The 22424-nt window shown below is 36.6% G+C and overlaps 2 long non-coding RNA genes and 1 pseudogene across 3 annotated transcripts; all 3 read left to right on the forward strand.

Moving 5' to 3' along the window:
• The first annotated feature begins 8024 nt into the window (after nucleotides 1-8024).
• LOC147494930 (uncharacterized) lies at nucleotides 8025-22244 on the forward strand. The gene is made up of 4 exons (XR_015200316.1): nucleotides 8025-8424; nucleotides 18971-19025; nucleotides 20637-20686; nucleotides 21835-22244. It is a non-coding gene; the product is annotated as an uncharacterized LOC147494930 (long non-coding RNA).
• LOC147494931 (uncharacterized) lies at nucleotides 9771-13046 on the forward strand (annotated as a pseudogene). Its single transcript, XR_015200315.1, has 4 exons — nucleotides 9771-9820; nucleotides 10070-10263; nucleotides 11086-11410; nucleotides 11699-13046. The product of XR_015200315.1 is annotated as an uncharacterized LOC147494931 (transcript).
• On the forward strand, nucleotides 13179-13750 carry LOC147494932 (uncharacterized). The gene is made up of 2 exons (XR_015198849.1): nucleotides 13179-13244; nucleotides 13393-13750. It is a non-coding gene; the product is annotated as an uncharacterized LOC147494932 (long non-coding RNA).
• Nucleotides 22245-22424: the final 180 nt, after the last annotated feature.

Genomic DNA, 22424 nt, shown 5'->3' on the forward strand with positions numbered 1-22424 from the left:
GGACATGAGCTACCGTCGTATAACGGGAACTTTGGTTGGATAAAATCTATGGGAGGCTGCTTGTCCCTGACTTCGGTGGTGAATAGTGATGCCTTGTACAACTATAGCATCTTTTGTACGATATGGGCTGCGCTTGCCTTTTTGCTTGACTTCTCCAATCTCTGGGCGAAGTCTTCTAGTCGTTGATTGGTGGTTGTGGTGAGGGTTGTGACTGTGTTGTTCTCAATTGCATATGGAGCCACGTTGTTGGTGTTAGAGGTGGTTTGCTCGCGCATAGCTTGGTTCTCTTGTTGGAGCGTGGTGAATGACTCGTGGAGGAACTTGACTTGATCTACTAGAGCTTGAATTTGTGCGTCCATGGTGGTTTTCTAACCAGCTTCGTGGGCTTGAGAAAATAGTTTGGGTGTTTTCTCAAGAAAATGAACTGGCAGACGGCGCCAATGTAGAGGTGTTATATTTTGGGTCTACGACCTGATGTTGTGGTTTGTAGGGAATGGCTGCACTCTTTCTTGGGACAAGAGTTGCCTACGTATCAAGTTCCTTGGGTAAACTTCAATCAAGCCTTACGAAGTTCATTTGTCTCTACTTATAGATGTTTGAGCTAACCTTCCTTATTTGCTCCAGGCTGTTGTCAAGTGTAGATCCATATTTTGTACTATCTTGATGATTCGCCATTACTCCTGATGTTACAAAGTAAATGTCTCCTTGATTAGTGTGTTAACTGAGCTTCAAGATCGCGGTAGATCATTTGCTTCCATATATAGTTGTATCTGATATTTGGGACGACCTGAGTCTGGGTCATTGTTACGTCTTGATGGGTTGGTACGAGTTGGTGAAGTAAGACCTGGTGTGTGGACATGTGTGCTGTAGTAATATGAATGTAGAATGGAGGGTACTTACAGTTAAAAAGTAATGAAAGAATTCAAAGAAATAGCACTTACAAAGTTGATGTAGTAGGAATAAGCCAAGGCACTAACAAAGAGAGAACAAATGAAGAGAAACAGAGCTGTCTTATTCTTCGTTCTTCTGGTTGCTTCACTAACTTTTTGTAATGGTGTGTTAAATTGCCAATTTCTCCATAAGCTCGAACTTATGTGAAGGGTCAATTATATTAATATAAGAGGAGGCTCGGGAGAGAAATAGGCGGGACACACCTAGAAATTGGGGTGGAATAATCTCAACACTCCTCCTCAGCGAGATACGCTGGAAAGAAACACAGGTGAGCACATTTTTTATTTTTTGTGCAACTTTCACCTAGTAAGACTTGAACCCGAGACCTCTTATAAACCTAAGCTCTGATACCATGTTAAATTCTATATTAGTAGTGATGCTAGGAGAGTTGTGACATTGATATATTGAGAGAAACCAAAAAGAAGAACAATGGAGAAAAATAGAGATTGATTGATTAAGAGGGAGAGAGATTGATTAGGGTTAGAGTGATTCAGAGTTTGTTCTCTACCCAGAGTTAAATATTTATACTAACCTAAAATATGAGAATAGAAACTACTAGATATGGATGTCCACACTTATAGAAAAGTGAGACTTTACATATAGGACATATTCTAATACTGACATATTCTAATACTCCCCCTCAAGCTGTAATACCGCAAACTTGCAAATTATAGCTTGAATGGCAGAAAGAAAAGATGAGAATACAACTCCCCCTTTCGCATAGAACTGCCTTTAGTTGAAGAACTCAAACAATTATTGAGACGAGACGTTCCGGAAAGTGAAACTGTCGGTATAGACAATGGCCTAACCTGAATACTGAAGTTGTACCACAGACACAAACTGAAAATAGAACACCTGTGAGATGACTGCAACCTGAGAGATGAATCTGAATAGTGCAGTGATGATATGACTGTGACCTGAGAGATTAATACTGAGTACCTGACACCACTGTGGCATAAAAGGAATCAAAACCTGAAAAGCTAAACCATCAACGACATCAACATATGAAAAGCTCCTCAATAAGAAAGCGAAAACAGAAAGCCGGAGAAATACCATAGAACTTAGAACCATGACATGAAAGGGAGTCAAACCCTGAAAGAACTTATCAACCAATAATCAAGAATTCTACCAAATCATATTAGTTGAGACGAGGAGAAACTGCTATGAACAGTGTGACGAATAGTACTAGTGAACAGTACGATGAACAGAGGAAGATAGAAAGAATAATTCCTCGCGAGATAGAGGACGTGTGCCCCTATAATACTAAAAGCAAACAACTTGAAACATATAACAAATACTTTGAACTGAAGAAAATGCAAACATAGGTTACTGGAGGTCAGGGCGCGGGCATGCTCTGAGATAGTGGAAAGTGGGCACGGGCATGCTCTGAGATTGTGGAAAGTGGGCGCGGGCGCGGGCGCGCGTATGGAGAATAATGACATCGATTATGAGATATAGAGATATAGATATGAGCGCGTGCACGCCTTGATGAAGGCACTCTAGAGGGTGTGTGCGCCCTATATACTGACTTCGAAATAGAGAAATTACGGAGACAGAGAGATTGCGGACTTTGAATGTTGACTTCGAACATGGAGAATAATGAGACAGAGAGATTGCGGATGAATAGTACTAGTGAACAGTACGATGAACAGAGGAAGATAGAAAGAATAATTCCTCGCGAGATAGAGGACGTGTGCCCCTATAATACTAAAAGCAAACAACTTGAAACATATAACAAATACTTTGAACTGAAGAAAATGCAAACATAGGTTACTGGAGGTCAGGGCGCAGGCGTGCTCTGAGATAGTGGAAAGTGGGCACGGGCATGCTTTGAGATTGTGGAAAGTGGGCGCTGGCGCGGGCGCGCGTATGGAGAATAATGACATCGATTACAAGATATAGAGATATAGATATGAGCGCGTGCACGCCTTGATGAAGGCACTCTAGAGGGTGTGTGCGCCCTATATACTGACTTCGAAACAGAGAAATTACGGAGATAGAGAGATTGCGGACTTTGAATGTTAACTTCGAACATGGAGAATAATGAGACAGAGAGATTGCGGAACCTTGAATACTTACTTCGAACTATAGAGAATAATATGACGAGAGATTGTGGAACTTTGAATACTTGAAAATGACGATGAACTACCTGTGAATAGTATCGGTGAATAGTAACGATAAACAGTAACGTGAACAGGAATGATGAACAATACCTGTGAACAGTGTCGGTGAATAGGAACGATGAACAGTGCCGGTGAACAATAAATCCATCCAGAGAAAGATTGAAACTTGAATTGAATTAATTACTAAAAATTGAAAAGAATTGTTTTTTATTTTGATTTTGTTGATTTTTTATTTTAGATATTGATTTTGAAAGATTCCTCTCCTAGCATACCACTAAACTTTGATTTGAACCTGACGCACTAATACCATGTTAAATTGCCAATTTCTCTATAAGCTCAGACTTATCTGAAGGGTCAATTCTATTAATATGAGAGGAGGCTCGAGAGAGAAATAGGCGGGACACGCCTAGAAATTGGCACTCTAGAAATTAGTGTGTCCCGCCTATGCACTTTCTAGAAATTGGAATATTAAGAGCTGGATCAAGATTGTCGGTGCACTTTCTAAAGGAGAAACTAAACATAATAAGGACCCATATACTCTTAACATTTTTGCAGTGGAGGGCATTTTACCTAGAGCACCAATTATTAACCCGTGTAAATGGGTGCTACCAATACATAATTTTGTTAAGATGAACTCTGATGGAGCCACTCTCACGAACCCAGGTCCCACTGGCACAGGGGTTGTGTTAAAAAACAACTTTGGACAAGTTTTGGGTGTATTAAGTAGTAGACTACCAAATACAAATAGCTACCTAGCTGAATGTTGGGCTATTGTACTTGGTGTTGAGAAGGTTATTGAACAAGGATAACTCAAAATTTGGATCTAGGCTGTTTCAACCGTAGCGGTGCAGACCTTTGGTAACATATATAGACATTCCCTAGATCTTGAAGAGAAGATGGACACAAGTTGTGAGTCACCTTAACCATGTACTATGTAGTGATTTCATCAACATGGGAGGAGGTGAACTTCGCTACAGACATGATGGCCAAACATGGTGCTGCTCAAGTTCATGGATTTAGTCAATTCTTTGTTGGTAGGCCTCCACTTCTATATAAAGTGGAAGACCCCCATAGAGTCTACTTAGATTTAGAGGTGCATAGTCCAGTGCACCTCCCATAGGGGCGTGCGAGGTAGTCTTGTCTCCATCACCATTTTTTCTTTTTTCTCTTCCCCCATTTTGTATGGTTGTTGATAAGTGCTCAAAAAATGCTATTTAAGCCTCGATTATGCCTCTTGTTTAGCCATCTTAGTGGACTAATAGTGTTTGTAAGTTATGTTTTACAATTCTACAGGTGAAAGAGAGAGTTTTGTAGAATATTAGAGAAAAAAAGGTAAAACAGAGCAATTCGGAGCATTAAGGATCACATGGGAAGCCCGTAGACAATCATGGAGAAGGCCAAGGAATTGGAGCTATTAAAGATGCGACTTGGACCTATTTTAAAGCCTATTTGGAAGCCCAAGGTCAAAGGATTCGTTGCTTGGACCAAAGCCCGCAAAAGAGGATAGAAGGATAGAGCAGAAGAGACAAAATAGGCTTACGCGTCTGGGACGCATGGATCGAGCGTCCAGACCCATTGATCGCGTCTGAGACGCATGAATAGTGCGTCCAGATGTATGGATCGACACTGTAGCTAATTTCTTCTCAGTTTTGGAGACGAAGTTGGACTCTGAAAAAAGTCTATTTGTATTAGGAAACAAATGACGGTTTGGAATGCTTCTAGAGCTCATTGTAACCTCTATAAATAGAGGACCTAAGTGCCTCATGTAATTTGCCAATTCACTTATACTATTGTCTCCAGAACTTGAGGCAGAGAGAGATTAATAATAAAAGATCAGTTTTAACTAGCTGAGTCTAAATGAATTAGTCTTTATAGTCTTATGTTCTTCGACTCTTCTTCTTCTCGTTCTTCGTGTTCTTCCTTCTTTATGGAAGACTAATCTTCTCCTTCAAGGGAGGAGATGAAGCCAGTGCTTAAGATTTAATGATTCTTCTGGTTCATGGTGTTCTTCAATCAGGTTAGTTCTTTATGTTTTTAGTTATTAGTTCCATTGCCCACACCAGGGGATGGAAGTATAGAATAGGGTTTATGTTTTGTAATAATAATATCATGCTAGTATTTTTTACTTTTTTCTAGTAGTATAGTTCTTTAGAGTTAGGGAAGTATTCTTTGTGTTTCCTTAGAAGGGGTAGCTCAGGGAGTGGTTGCCTAGAGGAAGCATTCTTTGTGTTTGCCTTAAGTGGTGATTCATTGAATGGCCGCCCTATTAGAAAGTACTCCTTGATGTTGCTCTTGGTAATACATTGAATGGCTGCCCGAGCTTACATAAAAGGAAAGAAGATATTAATAGCATAAACATAGAAACAACTTTAAGTAGAGTTAATTGTTAACGATGTTTCGTCCAAGAGGGCATCGGCACTCGCTTGATTGCCTAATTGTAAGAACAACCATGAAACAGAAGGTCATAGATTAAAAGTATTGGTGGATTCTAATCTCTTGAATTCCCTCTTTTATAAATTCTCAATAGTTTAGTTAATTTAGTTTAGTTTAGCATTAGAATCTAAAATCTCTACAGTCATAGTTTTTAATCCTTTAAACCCTTTTCCAGTCCTGTCCTTCACATAACATACACTTAAAAGTAGAACGATATCCTACTCATCCTTTACTTATTGAGGGATAATTAGGTTTCGATATACTTCTGTTTTGTTCAACGACCATACACCATCTACATACACAAAAAGAGGCAAGGTCAGTTGTTTCTTTGATACATCAATATATTGGTAACTTCTACAGGGAAAAAAAAGAAGAATAAGAAGTTGACCAAACTTGGAAACAAATTTATTGTAAAATGCGTCCACAACTTCCCACATTCTATAAACTATTGTTGTGCACTTATTGCGATCCGATATGATAATGCTTCCATATATGAACTTTTTGGAAACAAAAAAACTACTACTTCCAAGATTCTGATTCATTCTGGAAGTTAAAACTCAGATTTAACCAACAAAAACTTGCAATGTGTCAAAACGAAAAGTCTCAGATGACGACAATTAGTAATGCAACATTTGTTGTAATCCTGATTATTTATCCAGTGAGCAAAGTGAACGTTCTGGGCCTTGGTAGTATGTGTCCCAAAATGTTAGTTTGTTGGTTTCTATTTGCAAATACCTCTCCCTCTTCCTCTCTCACTCACTCTCACTCACTCCCTAGCAGTTATACTAGTAGTTAGATGGACCGATGCCACAAAAGTCTAAATGCTTATAGAAATATGCCCAACAAAACCATTGACAAGTTCTGTAGTCCATACATGCTTTTGAAAGTACTACCTATATATATTTTCTTGAAAAGCTACACTTAACTTGCCATAATATATAATACATTATTAGTTAATGAATTAAATAATAAACATAGACATTATAATAAGACCATGAAATCTTCCTCTAGTTGTCCCACAGTCTCATAAGTCATACCCATGTTCCTCTATGCAACTGAATATCTCGCTGTATAATATGATTAAGTGGCTATGTGCAATCAAGCATTTAGTAGATTAATACATTTTATACATGCCAAAATGCTGCAAAATGAACAAATTTCTATTCTCCCCTTTCCTGCCTTTTCCACTCGACAGCCTTTCGGCCCTTTTCTCTCTCAGTAAACTCACATTTCGATTGGAGTATTGATTGTTGTGGAAAAAATGGGTAGGTAGTTCACTTGTTGATTTTGAAACTTGGGCATCAAGAAAATGTGTTTGTTCCAAATTATGTTATAGACATGTACTCGAATATGCCTCAGGTAGAAAAACGTTTGATGAGATGTCCAAGAGGAATTTGTTTTATGCCTCCTCTACATTATAGCAAAAAGATACACACAACAAATAATAAGTTATCAAGTTCTAACATGACTGTTAAAAAGAACATAAGTACAACGAATATCAACTTAACAAAACAGCTCAGTTTCTGACTTGCGGCTAGGATTCGATTTTAGGTGGTATAAATCGATGGTCATAATGCGCTGAGTGAGATTAGGAATTAATTAGAGTCTTAATTAATTGTGGAAACAAACGAAAAACCCTTTGTTCTCTATAGTCACAAAAACCCTTCGGGTGCTCTAAGTTCTCCCCATTAAAGCCATGATTAAGTAAGGCATTAAAAATTCTCTCTGTTCCACGTTGCAGTCTCTCTCTCTCTCAGCTTTCAGTTTATTTCACTGAAGTTTTGTGGGTGAACAACTCAATTGAAGAAAAACATCACTGAAGTAATGGAATCCCCATTCTTTTTTTTTTTGGGTTCTTTGAGATCAAGTGAGCTCCACAAAATCTTAACTAGGTATCATTCTTCTTTGTTCTCCACTTTATGTGTTTTCCCATTCCAATAATTCTACCTTAACTAGGTATCATTCTTCCTCGTTCTCCACTGTATGTGTTTTCCCATTCCAATAATTCTACTATAGTTATGACTTATGAACGACTAATTATTTTTATCAATTACATTTCCTAATTGTTAGCCTATCCAGATACCCTAATTGTTATGCAATATGTGTGGAGTTGTAAACCCTCAGTGGGATTTTGCTGTTTGTTTGGCAAGTGACCTATTGTAACGAGTGTTAATGGTATATGAGTATACTGTGGTTTAAACTAATACAATGGAGTTGCTTTCGAAACAGTTGATTGATTGAAATGTTTAGGAATAGAAAAAACATTATAAGACACCGAGACCGGGGTAGAAACCTTCCGGGTATAATTAGCAACAAGAAAATCATAGCCAAAAAATTGATATATTTGCAATCATTGGTAGATTTTTACAGTCTTGATGGCCCATTAGTAACAATAGGAATGGAAATGTCATTAGACCACGGGGAGAATAGTAGAAACCTTCCACCTAACAAATAAGCCAATCATAGGAAAGAATTGTTGATTAAAGGAGAAAGTGAAATTATTACAGACAGTAACAACAAGACAGATAGTTATGAAACCAAATAATGACATATATAACTTTTCTAAGATCGAGAATGACCCTGGGAAACCCAAATAATAGCATGAGTTGATAACTCATCAAAACCCCATGGTCTACAATGTGCGAAACAACAGAATTAAGTCCTAATGAAGGCAAACTTAGCTTAGACACCAGGAAACGGGACAAACAAGAAATACTTCACCAAGATATTGTAGGTTCTGATTTGGGATTTGTTGGCAGAATCAGTTATCTCCAAATGGAAGCAAACCATTAGGTTGAAGTAATCTACACTAAAGTGGATGGTGATCGCAGGCTATCAAGCTTCTGATATGGAACTATGTTTGTAGACTAAATTTTCTTTATGCAGCTGAGAGCAACTTATAAAGAGAAATTTGAAGGTAACAGTTTGGGTAACCTTATTCCTTATTGCTTTATCAAATTTTAATTTCAAACTTTGCAGCTTAAATTGCATGTTGATCGCAAGATGTGAGTTTTGTTTGATTGAAAAAGCAATTTGTTATGTGAGGTTTGTCTTTCTGTAGTTACATATCCAAAAGCTTACTTTCATTCTTTGTTTGTTGCCTTAGTCTAAATCATTGTGACTTATATCTTTGTTGTCGCCTTACTCTATTATGTTATATTAATATAGTTCAAATCACACTTATATGTTTACTTGAATGCAAGTTATGTTGACAGGCTTCTGATGTGCATATTATTTTAATCCTTATGTATGGATTATATTTCGGGCATGGTTTTCAACATATTTTTCCTCAGTTTCCTAAAGAGGTGATCTGTTCTAAAACCACACTTTTTGTTCATATCAAGTTTCTTGTTGTAATGTTAGGTTTGTCATTATGGCTTATACAATCTGAAATGGGTGACACTACAACAAATATGACATATGACATCACTAATTTTACATCACTTTCAGTGAAGTGATGTCATATGAAAGCTATGACATCACTTTTCTCAGCATGTGATGTAATAATTATCATAATTTTTTTTTAACATCACTTATTTCAAAAGCTGATATAGTAGAGTTATACAACATCATTTTAATAAGTGATGTCGTGATAGTGATGTAGTAACACTTTTTTATGTCACTCATCATCAGGTCACTTATAAAGTGATGTAATATCTATGTATTCAACATCACTTTAAAGGTGTTGTCAATATCACTTATAAAGTGATGTAATATCTATGTATTCAACATCACTTTAAAAGTGACTTTGCCAAGTTTTCGAAATCACTTATAATGTGACTTTCAGAAGTGTTATTTTTAATATAGCTCATTTTAATCCGTGAGCGGAGCGAACATTTTGGGAGGAAAGGGGTTATATGCACAAAACCAACTTGGTTGGTTTACAATCAAGTCCCTCATCTATTCTTTCTGTTTTTTCTCTTTTTGTCTCTCTCACTCTCCCTTTTTCTCTCCCTCTCCTTCTCCATCTCCACTCCTCCATCTTCCTCTCCCACTCCGCTCACCCCCACTGCTTAGCAGTATACTAGTTAAGTTAATTAGTTAGAAAAACACGGTGGAAAAAATTAGGTTAAGGTTAAAATGTTAAATAGAAATGAAACAGCGTGCGCTTGGTTTGCAAGACTAGCCTTTGGACTCTTTTCTTACACCAAAAATAGTCCAACCAAAAACAAACCGAGAAAACTGGTTATCTTCTTCATCTGTCTTCTATTTCAATCCAGCCTCCAACTTCTGAAAACATTTTGGGTTCCTCTTGTCATCTTATCCAATTTTCTCTTTTGCGTTAGTGCGGTGTGACATCGCTGATGAACCAGGTAAGGTCACTCTCGATCTGTTTACTTTGATTTTGGTTTCCACGGTTGAATGCTGGAAAATTACATATAGGAGACCGGCATATATGTAAAATTAGATTTTGTATTGTGTCTTATTGTATGTTCTGGTGTAAAGTATACTATGCTGCCTGGGTACTGATCTCTATCAAGAAAAGAAAAGAGGGTGTCTCTGAGATCTGTTGATTCTGTAAGTTAATAGTTTCATTTTTTTCGTTTCTGTTTGTTTGATAGATCTGCAAAGAAGTCTAATTCAATGAAAGATCTCCTAGCATCATCTAGAAATTCTTCACCTGTCAGAGAAAGGGCAGGGTTAAGTTTTTCCGCAATGAAATCTCTAGTGCTTCGTGAGAAGGAGGATAAGTCAACATCTGACTTTCGTGATGATGACGAGCTCCTGCTGTTAAACCAGTCTTTATTTGATCATGGTAAAGATATACTTAATGACTTTGTACAACTCCCTCAGTTTCCCTCTATTGATTTTCTAATCTAGTATCTGCATAATCCCTTAGTGATCTTTCACTTTCATTGTAATATCTGCAAGATATTCGCAGAGGGACCTTTTCCCAGAAGGAAGAATGTTTCTGGTTCAGTGATGACATCTCTTCCAAGAGAAATTGGTGGTGCCCCTCCAGATAGTTTTGTTGTTAGACTGTCTGAAATAATAGGAAGCTTCAAGACCCTTCGAAAAATGGCATTATTTTAGCGCAGGGTCGTCACAGAAGTAAGTAAATTGTTAGTACTTGAAGAAAATTAATTTAACAATCAATATCATTTACACAAGACCATCTTGTTCATAGAATGATGTATCAAAATAGTAAAAATAAATCCAGCGTAAAGTCGTAAACTATTTGAATCGTAATAACCCAGAGAAATGTAGACATCTGGTGCTGTCTCATTCACCCAAAGATATGAATTGTTGTCGCATCGCTGATAGTCCTTTATCAATTAAGATTTGTGATGTAATTGTTATGAATTCTTGTTTTCAGTGTTGATGCTTGTTTAATGAAAATTAGAATCATATACTATTAGATATTGGTGTTGCAAGTTAATAAATTAGGGGAGTGGTGGTGAATCTAATTCTATAGAAAGACCACTCTATGTCACACTAGACTTTCCATCACATCTAAATGTGTTTCCGCACCAATTATATGTTGATAAATAGATCGCAGATGTGTATGGGTTCTGTAAACACAGGAATTATGTACCAAATGAGACTTGTTATTGAAGTTTTTTCTTTTTGTGATCAGGAAACTAGCAAGTCTAAAAAGAAATGGGGGTTCAGAAACAAGAAACGTGAGGATCCGTCCTCTTCTTCAGTTTTTAGAGCTGTAACTGAGGTTCCTCCTCCTCCACAGCCCGAGGAATTAAAACTGGTTGAAGCAGAGAATGAACAAAGTAAGCATGCTCATTCGGTAGCACTTTACCACCACTGCTGCAGCCGCCGAGGCTGCCATTGCTGCTGCTCAGGACGCTGCTGAGGTTGTTCGTCTGGCGACTGTGCCCCTGTATCCGGGAATATCACCAGAGGAAGTGGCAGCAATCAAGATTCAGACTGCATTCCGTGGATATCTGGTATACCAATGTTCGCTTTCCTTAAAAATGTTTTGGACATCATATTTATCTAGATTGAGTGCAGAAACTTTGCAAGTACAGAATAGAGTAGAATTGAAACTTTTTCATACTATTACATCTTTTAGCACTATGTCCCGATCGTTAGAAAAAAAATAGAGGGATCACTGAATTGTACGAAATAATATTTGATTTATATCCAAGTTAAATGTTTGTTAGCAACTCAAAGTGATTTTTGATTTTTGGACCCTTTCCCATTTTTGGACTCAAAGTGATATTTTGATTTTTGAGGTTGCTTATCATGAGGCTGTTGATCGTGAGGATGAACTAGTGGCTGCTGCTGCTGATCATGAGCATGAGGCGGACCGTGAGGATGCACTAGTGGCTGCTGCTGCTGTTCGTGAGGATGAACTAGTGGCTGATCGTAAGGATGAACTAGTGGCTGAGCATGAGGCCGAACAACATGTAGCTGATGAACAGGTGGGAGCTGCATATCTTGGCGGAACATGAGGCTACTGCTCATGAGTTCTTTGCCGCTGATCAGGAGGGGGCTGCTGCCCGTGTGGGAGATGCTAAGCATAAGGGCGTAGAGGGTGCTGCTGTTCATAAATCCCAAGCGGTTCTTTCTGGTAAGGCAGTTGTGTATCGCCCAGCAGAGAATCATGCCCCAGCCTCAGTGGGTGCGACTGCAAGATCTTTTTCATAGGGTGCGACAGCGAGATCTCAGCAGTAAAATCTACAGAGGGGGCTGCTGCACTTGGTTCTTCAGTGGCGCACAAAAGGGCAGTGAGCGATAAGGCTGCTGCTGCTGAACAGGTGGGTGCTGCTGAGCATGTGGGCGCTGCTGAGCATGTGTTCCAGGGAATGGATCTCTACTTTAAGAGGCATGATGGACAGGCTGCTACTTGTGAAGATTTTTTTACTTCCATGCAGGATCCAAATGATGCGAACTTCCAGAATTTCTTATTATGGTATGTCCACGCCCCTTCTTGTTATGTTCAGTCTCTACTTGTTAACATTATTGTTGGTGCTTTTGGTTTTGTAATGTAATCATAAATTATAGGTACTCTCAAGCGGGCACGCCTATTGTGAAGGTTATCATTTTGTTGTTTACCTTAGTTTTACACCACATTGTTCGTTTATCTGCTTGGTAAAAGTGAATTAGAGTTATAATTCCCCCAATTACTTGTACCAAAGTTGATTGTTTGTTCAAACAGTGATTTAAGCTTGTTTTGTTCAACTTACTTGTACCAAAGTTGATTGTTTGTTCAAACAGTGATTTAAGCTTGTTTTGTTCAACTTGTATAACTGGAGAGTTTATACATTTTCTTTCTGGCTTTGAAGGATGAAGTTGTGGAAACTATTGAGGCGAGGATAGCTGCTTGGACTTTCCTTCCTCACGGTGAATATGAAACATCAAGCATCTTAAATGGTTATTTGTTAATTTGTTAATATATTATCACTTTTAATATTATTTGACTTGTAATCAGAAAACGGAGAGGCCATGCAGATTCTGCACTATGAAAATGGTCAAAAGTATGAACCACATTATGACTATTTCCATGACAAAAAGAATCAAAAACTTGGTGGCCACCGGGTTGCAATAGTACTCATGTATCTCTCTGATGTTGGGAAGGGCGGGAAACAGTCTTCCCCGATTTCGAGGTAGAATGGTTCCATTTTGTACTTGTATATTTTTTTTTGTGAAAAGAAATTTATGTTAAGGAAATTTTTTGGGGCACCATACCGAGTGAGAATTACTCATTTTCTGCGGGGAAAAAGAAACTCAACCAAAGGATCTATACATGGTCCGAGTGTGCCCATAAGGGATATGCAGGTATCACATTGCAATCTTTTTAAGTTACTCTTTGAGGTAATACAAAACAATAAATCTTGCAAACTAATAGTTGTAATGTACTTCTAGAGCTACTGTATATGATTAAGTGTGGTCCGATTGAAAATGTGTCTGTAATTATGTTTATCAGTTTATCCCTGTGCGCACCGGTTGGAACCCTGGCTGAAGATCCAGACATTGTCAAACTATTCTTGCATGAGTACAAGTCTGCATTGATTTTCTAGTACAATGTTCATACTGCAGAAAAAAGAAAACAGAGTGATTTGTTAGGCTGTGATAGGTTCTTGGATTAAATTGATTGCATCAAGCCAGGTTGTGATAGGTTCTTGGTTGGGTGATTGTGGTTCTCTTTGACTCATTTCGGTACTGCAGATTAGATTTTGTTGGTATATGTTGGCTCGTTACAATTTTTTGTATATAGTGTAATATTTGTAATTGGAGATGATATTTGTGTGATGAATGTGATTTTAAAATACATTTCATCTTTATTTGATGATAAATGACCAGGAAAATGGTATTATATTGGGATGATATTGGCAATTTTATTTTTTTTTATTATTTTTTTTATTATTTTGATAAATGGGACATCACTTTTAAAGTGATTTATAGAGTTATTTCACATCACTTTACAAGTAATTTGGAATTTGAATGAAACGTCACTTCTTAAGTGATGCTAATTGGCCTTATTGATTTCACTTAAAAAGTGATGTTAAACGTTATAAGATCACTTGTGGACATCGATTAAAAAGTGATGCAACGTTATAACATCACTTGTGGACATCGATTAAAAAGTGATGCAAAGTTATAACATCACTTGTGGACATCAATTAAAAAGTGATGTGAAGTAACATCACTTGTGGACATCGTTTAAAAAGTGATGTGGAAAACCTTGACTTTTCACGTCGCCACCAGTTACATCACTTGCAAAAGTGACGTCGTATATTTTTGACATCACTTATAAAGTGATTTTAAATGTCTTTTCTGTTGTAGTGTGAATTTATGAAAATCTGCTTTGTTAATTTTAGATATATCTAAAAGTCTTAAACTATCATGTGATCTTCTAGCAGAATACGTCATATCAGGTACTTTTTCAATTAATCGCCAGAAGCTATTTTTTAATAGAATTTACATGTTTTTCCTCGAGTTCTTACACATGTAAGAACTTATTATACAGTTTTTTAGTTTCTTTCTTTACCATAGAGGAGTCAGTTCTATTTTTGCTCGACACTGAAAGGATGTTGGTGGTTTTGACCGCTAGAAGCTTTATTTAGAACAGAATGCGAGATTTTTAGTGTTTATTAAGTTGTTTTCCATTAAGAATATTTCGCAGGCTGCTAGAGAAGTTGAAGCCGTTAGGTCCTCTTTAAAACAAGTCAAATTTGTTTTTTTTTTTCATCTTAGAATCATGTGACAGGTGCTAAGCTATTTTTTATAAATGGATTTATAGGCCATATTAAGTTTTAGCTGGTTTGGGTCTCAAAGTCACGTACATATAAGTATGGCCTAATTTCTTTATAAGGACGCTTGGACAATCTGACAAGACAAATGGTAACTCGAATGTCATGATCTTTTTTTTTCAAGGAATTGGACACTTGAAGTAAGTTGCCTATATTGTCTGAGATGAGATGTGTGCTTATATTGTTTGAGATGAGATGTGTGATGTCTTTACTGTATACTAATGCTATATAGATTCTATGGTCCTAGAATCTGGATTAGGTGCATGTCTTTACTGTATATTATTGCTATATAGATTCTATGGTCCAGGAATCTGGATTAGGTGCATTTTCATAGAACTTTTCAAGCATGTATCTTAGCTGACGTCTAACTGCCGAGTTAACTTCTATTTGATACTTACTATTTATCCTCTCGAAAGATTTCTAGCAATATCAATTTTTGGGTAGTATGATTCAGGAATTTGCAACACAATAACATGTCCTCTTTTCATATTTGAAACTGAAACTGGTGGAATGCAACACAAGGTCATGATCTCAGGCACGAATTGCAACACGACCTAAGACATGGTTTGAATGCAACAAACCGATACAGAAGGTTTAACAAAGATCAGCCTAGAATGCGGCCACACAGAAGAAACTACTCCCCAATTTGACAACTTAGCCCGTATTAATGACATATGTCTCGCAGTCTAAGGAACCAGCGAAATCTAGAAGTAAGCAACAAGTGGGGGCGACCACACCGTAAGATGTAGCATAGCGAAATTACTTCTCAAGTTGAAAATCAAGATGCCGCAAAAGCAGCATTCACAATACAACAATCAAAGACATTATCAAGAAAAAAATGAACATTGTGGATGTGGCTAAAACTCAATGGAAGAATCTTGCATTAAACGAAGATGTCGTTGGGCGATTTTCTTTGATGATACATAATGCAGAACTGGGGGTGACCGCAAAAAATTGACGTCAAGAAGTTGTATAATCTGGCGTAAAATAGTAGAGAATCCTAGTTTGCCTACACTGACCAGCAAAATAAAGACACGGTCAAGAAATTGTCTTTGAAGAAAATTGAAGAAATATGGAAAAGTCGATATTACAACAAAGCTCAAGTTTCACCAATATTTTATACACAACTTAAAACTGGGGGCGAACACTTATCGACATTGAATAGCTAGAGCACCTATCCAACTATCGTAAAATAGGGTTGTTTCTCTAGTGAATTGCCAATAATTGGGGGCGACTGCAACACGCTTAACGCCCAAAAGTTTCTTCATTTACTGTTGAGCATTTTCATACCATAGGTATTACCTGAACCAAACGACAAACAAAAAACAAAATGCAAAGGAGCTACAACCAATAACAATGCAGCACACACTTGATTGAAGGAAAAAACTATAAATGAAGATGTTCCAAGACGGTTCTCATTTGGCGAATCAGAAACCTAAAAAATTCTTCCTTGACAGCCATGTTACATGTGATCTGTTCTTGAAGGCAAATGACGGAAAGTCAAGAGAACAAATTTATCATAAGTTTCAAGCTTCAACAATATTTGTATGCAGTAACTAAGAATCGGGGGCGACCACTTAATTGGCGTATTTGTAAATAACATCCATCGACGATCGAGCTAATTAAGTCTTTTAACCTATGTCAAAAGTCGTGGAGTTTGCTGTTTGCAACACCATACTCCACGCATCCAAAATCATAGAGTTTGCGTTTGCGACACCTTACTCTATGCATCAAAAATCGTGGAGTTTGCGTTTGCAACACCTTACTCCACGCATCAAAAGACGTGGAGTATGCGTTTGCAACACCTTACTCCACGCATCAAAATTCATGGAGTTTGTGTTTGTAACACCTTACTTCACGCATCAAAAGTCGTGGAGTTTGCGTTTGCAAAACCTTACTCTACGCATCAAAAGTCGTAGAGATTGTGTTTATGACACCTTACTCCACACATCAAAAGTCGTGGAGTTTGCGTATGCAACACCTTACTCCACGCATCAAAAGTCGTGGAGATTGTGTTTGTGTACCTTACTCCACGCATCAAAAGCCATGGGGTTTACGTTTGCAACACCTTTCTTCACGCATCAAAAGACGTGGAGTATGCGTTTGCGACACCATACTCCACACATCAAAAGTTGAGGAGTTTGCGTCTATGACACCTTACTCTACGCATACAAATATACAAAATAATGGTGTTTTTCATTACCTTAAAACGAAATTTATGTGTCTGCCATAAATTTTCCTTCATTTAATTTCATGGCTTGACCTCCTATTTATATATGTAACAATTTTTTATTCTTTGCCGCAAGGAATAAATTCCATACAGCAAAGAAGGGGTGATGTATGTACCACTATATTCGTACCTCTACAAATGTAATTTCTCAAGTATCACTATAGCGCCACTCACTACTAGGTATGATGCCCAAAATTATGGCAGGCCAGCGCCGCCCATAATTATGGCAGGCATGCGCTGCCCAAAATTATGGTGTGCCTGCCCTACCCAAATTTATGGCATGCCTGCCCTGCCCAAATTTATGGCGCACCTGCCCTGCCCAAAATTATGGCACCATAAGCTATATATGACAAGTTCAGATTTAGAAAACATATTTGTCAAGATATGTTTCCATATTAAAACTTTACATAATTACATAAGATTTTCTAGCAATTAAGGAAATGATCTCTCTCATTATTATCCTATAAATACCTCATTCCTTTGAAGCAAAGAGCGACACACATGGAGACTTGATTCTGGAAAACACTCTGGATACGTAGGCAACCACCTAGTTCAGTCTCTCCTCTACCACAATCAATACCCCTTACAACTTCATTAGTGTGTTTAGGTGAATCATTACCCAAACAGGAGTCTTTGTACGTTATGTCGACACAATCCTCACTATACATATATCATCAGTTCATCACTATTGGTAGATTTGGTATACTAGAAAACCATTATGCGGTCTAGACCAAAAGAAGACGATAATGATGATGGTGTTGAAAAAAGAAAGAAGAAGAATATAATGATGGTAGTCCAAGAAAAAAAAAGATGAAAAAGCTAGGTAGTGGTGGGAGGTGGGAGAGAGAGGGTGGGTGGGTGAAATTGAGAGAAAAATTGGAGAATTTTAGGAGAGAGCCTTGAAAATATGTGAAAAAGAAAAGTGTGACATGATAACCATTTGCAATTTTGGGCCTTTTATTCCAAGAGACTTCCTAACGTCGGTCAACCAGGCAAGTATAAAACTGATGTGTGCAGGTTTGAAGCCCAACTATTGATTGAGTTGTATTTAAACTTTTTAATGGGACTTTATCACTACTTTATCTTATATAGAATGGGAAAACTTGCCGCAGTTTATTAGTCCCGTATTTTCGGTTTTAACCCAATCTTTTGGTTCAAAAGGGTACCTAAAAGTTTCACCCATTAAATTTTCTACATGTTTGAAGGATAAATTGGTAATTTAAAACATTCCCAAGACTATAAAACTCAACGTCTTCAGAAAACAGAAAACAAGACATCGTTTTGCAGATTCACAATTAAAAACAAAGAAAACCGCTCATCTTCTTCGTTCCTGACCAATACCCAAATTAACTTTAAAATCAATACTTAAGATATACCTGTAAAAACTAACCACCAAATAGACCGCAGCGTTTCGCCCTATTTCTCCGACATCTATTCGTCTCTTTCAGACATCTCAGTATCTCTTTCCATTCTACGATCATTGAACTTGCACCATCTCAGTATCAAATTTACCAATAAGTTAAAAGGTTAGTATGTATTTTTCTGATTGTTTGTTTTTTCCCCTCTTAATTCTTCTTTTCCTTTCATAGTTAATTTCAGGCAAACCTGAACCCAATTCAATTTCTTAATTTATTTGGATTGCAAAACTGAATTTTCAAATGCAAAAAATTTAGCGCCGCTTTGCTACAATATTTTATTTATTGATTTGTAGATGCACAATCTCTAATTGATCGGTGTATTATATCACGAAACACAGTTTTACTCACTTTGGTATGTTTTCTCCTCTATTTTTCTATTATGTGGGAAAACTCAATATCTATTCGTTTTTTTTTACTGCCACTATTGTGATCAAACTTATTTGAATAAACCACATGCAACATTGCCTACTCAATCCTATATCATGCTAGACCAAATCATTGATAGAAAGTTTACATTTATTTTATTTCTTCATCTGGATATATTTTACTTTTGTGAATTGAGAACTAATAAAAGTGATGCATCTTTTATCTACATTTTACTAGGTTTAATCACTTCCATGTATCAAACAAGAAGAGCAGTATGTACCAACCACTCAAGGTATTCGTAGTCAATTTATGTAGTCGCTGATTGAACTACCATGTGTCTTTTTACTTACGTGTATTCATTTTGAAGGAAGGTACATGATGTGCTAGCTATGCCGCTTTCAACACATTGCTTTTCCATGAAGATATGATTAAATTTTTCTGTAATCATAGTCTTCCTAATTTCATGTATATTTGATTTCTATTAGTGTTTTATAATCATCCAGTAAGACATTGTTTTCTTAAAGGCAGCGTACACGCATATTTACCATTCTAAACATACTCGGGTCTTCATTTCATTTACGAATATTCTCATTAGTTCATATAATCCAAGTTTTCTTTTTTTCTAATTGTTTTTTCATAAATGGGGTTCGTGTTATTTATTTACTTACTTTTTATTTTTATTTTTAGTTTCAGAATATTTATAGAATCTATCAGATTGGTTGTTTTGTGAAGAGTCACGAATTGTTTTATTAAGGATTGTTGTCGTTGTCTTCTTCTTCTAATTATTATTTTTTTCTTTTTGCTTTTTAATTGATTTTTCCGTTATTTTTTCGTTCTAATTTGAGACTTCAAAGAAAAAAAAAGAATGAAATGTCATTTCTAATTTATTACCATGCGAAAGAGTTCACCGTTTCGACTTTTCCAATTATATATGTTTGTCTCGTAATTTATTTTCCCCCTCTTTCTTCGCAGTACAATTTCTCTATAGCTTCCCATATAATGTGATTTTTCTCTATTTTTTAGGTTTTACTTTCCATAAAATCTCAACTAATTATCTTTTATTCTTGATCTACTTGGGAAAATAAGATGCTGGTCATTTTTTAAATAAGACGACTAAGTGTCAAGGTTTTATATTTCCATGATTGTCTGTCATTGTTATCAGATGGCTAAAACTTTGAACTTTTACAATGGTGCAATATGGCGGAGTTTTGACATTTAACTCATATCTATTCTTTTCTTTTTGTTCATAATTAAGTTTCTTTTCGTTCAAAATGCCACATATTTTTCATTGAGAATTTTTTGGCTGGAGAAGTTCACACTGCACCCTCATAATCTGTATGGAGTTTTAAAATGATTTTTTTCCCTGTAAAGGAATGGGTCATAGAAATCCATAGATATTTTTTGTGGGAGTTTTATGATTCACCAGTGTTGAGGATAGTTATGGGTTCAAAATGTTTAATCACTACAGTGTATTGAATGCTTTGTTCTATCTATTTTGTTTATATATTTTGCATTTAATGCTTTGTTATTTTCATTTTTCAAACTTACCAATACTCCGCATCAAAATGCAACACCTGTAACCTACAAACAACAAATGGGATGCGGCTGAATTGGCTTCCGTAGAAGTCTGTACATGTGTTACAAAAGGCTAGAGTTTTTTGCACCGTAGAATCATCCTAAACACATTTGCATGGTTTCAATATTGTGTAGTTAGAATGGGGGTATGTAAGTTTGATGCTAAGAAAGAAATGACAACAGTCTATCAAAGGAAAGATCGTAAAAAACGCTGAGAAATTCTTGGCTTGCTCTTCATTTTTACTATTGGGCACCTTGCCACCCGAGCAAAATGTATAGAGAAAATAAATGTAGATAAGTATTGGTCCTATTGGCTATGTTTTGGCAGAATCTGGTGGCAGGGAGCTTATATTGAGTAATGCATGGAAGCTTTTGCAGGTTTGCACCTTAGCATTTGCTATTTATTTTTCATTGTTTACAACTACATTCATCATATCACATTAATCATATAGCTAAACCATCACCTTCATCAACAAAATAGAAAGAGAAAGAATTAAAGTAGCAAATAAGCATTTGAAAAATGTTGTAGCATTACTAGTCTCTATGGTTGTACTTTCATTAGCATCTAAATATGCACTCACTTGAGAAGCAGCCCAAGATTAAGTTGACTGCGTGCATGCCACAAAGAGTGCACTTTAAATTTTATCATACACCATCTCATGATGTGTGATATAGGTAGGTCACCCCACAATTATCGATATGTATGCATGCTCCAACCGCAACCCATGCCCCATTTTCTCGTAAGCCACTGTTCGCACCTAAGAATCAGAACATCAACCGTACCTAATGGCACCTAAATTTCCATGAGCAGTTTGCCTCTTACCTTTCAAATTGGAATTAAACACATTATTTCAATTCTTTCTTTTATTTTTTATTTTGTTTTTCGTTTTTTTTTCCTGAAGCCATCTAATTAGAAACTTAGTTTTCAAGCCCATGCAACGTAAATTTTTGCTGGAGGAATAGAACTCCAAGTTCTGACATCCATAATCCATTGAAGATAGTATCTACACTCCAAAGAATCATAATACAGTATTGACACATTAAAAGAACCATGTTCCTCACCTGAGTGAGTCACAGTCACTACCTTTTCACAAGTTGAAACAGGAAAAAAAATAAATAAACAAGAGGCCGGCTTAAGATATAAGTAATTGCATTCATTGACCTTAAGAAGAAAAACAATCTTTTTAACAAATTTGGATGAAGGGGTGATAAAGATAAATGTGCGTGCATGGTTCTTCACTTCTTCTCAATTCTCATGGAATCTTACATAATTGTACTGTCATAATTGTACTGTCAATTCTTCTCTGAGTCGCGTGGATCACTCTATGAATTGAAGAATTCACTTCTACAATGCAAATCACCATGACAGTACAATTATGTAAGTGCTGGTCCCAAACATTTAAGATCATAATTACACGAGTTACAGTACTTGTAGGAATCTACTTTACGTGTAGAAACTGTTTTTGTTGCTACACTTAGATGATGAATTTATTTATTCAAGTTTGTCAGCTTTTTTATGTGTACAGTTGTTTCGGTGTTCCTAGGAGTTTGGTTCTTGCAACTAGACGTACACAAAATAGAGGGACTTAAAGATAGCATGTCTGTTGGACAATGAATAGGGACCTAATAGATCACTTTGACCCTCGGCCTCCCAGCAAACTCCCACAGGTGCAGTTTTTCTTGGCAACATAATTGGTGAACTTGCCTCCATTAGGATTCACACTCTTGATGACTCCAACAACAACTGCCTCACGCATGTCAATACCAACGAACATCATTTTATATTTGTTTTTCCTATATATTCTTCTTAGAAATTTAACAAGAGTCTGCATAATATTTACTATTACAAATTCCAATTGTTATTCCCGAATTTCTCTGACGGATTTATATTAATTTGTTTGTATAATTGTATAACTTGATAACAACATCAAATAATTTAACCTTCAATTTTTAAACCAGGAATTATTTTAGAAGAAATTTGTTTGAATGATTTTGGAACACAATTTTATTGCAGCCAAGATTAATTAGATTATTCGGATTTTCTATGGGATCATAATATCATATTGACCATACATACAAAATCTTCGTTTAACTGAAGTATTGAACCATCAAATGC

Source organism: Coptis chinensis, chromosome 6, assembly GCF_015680905.1.
Source record: "Coptis chinensis isolate HL-2020 chromosome 6, ASM1568090v1, whole genome shotgun sequence".
Taxonomy (NCBI): domain Eukaryota; kingdom Viridiplantae; phylum Streptophyta; class Magnoliopsida; order Ranunculales; family Ranunculaceae; genus Coptis; species Coptis chinensis.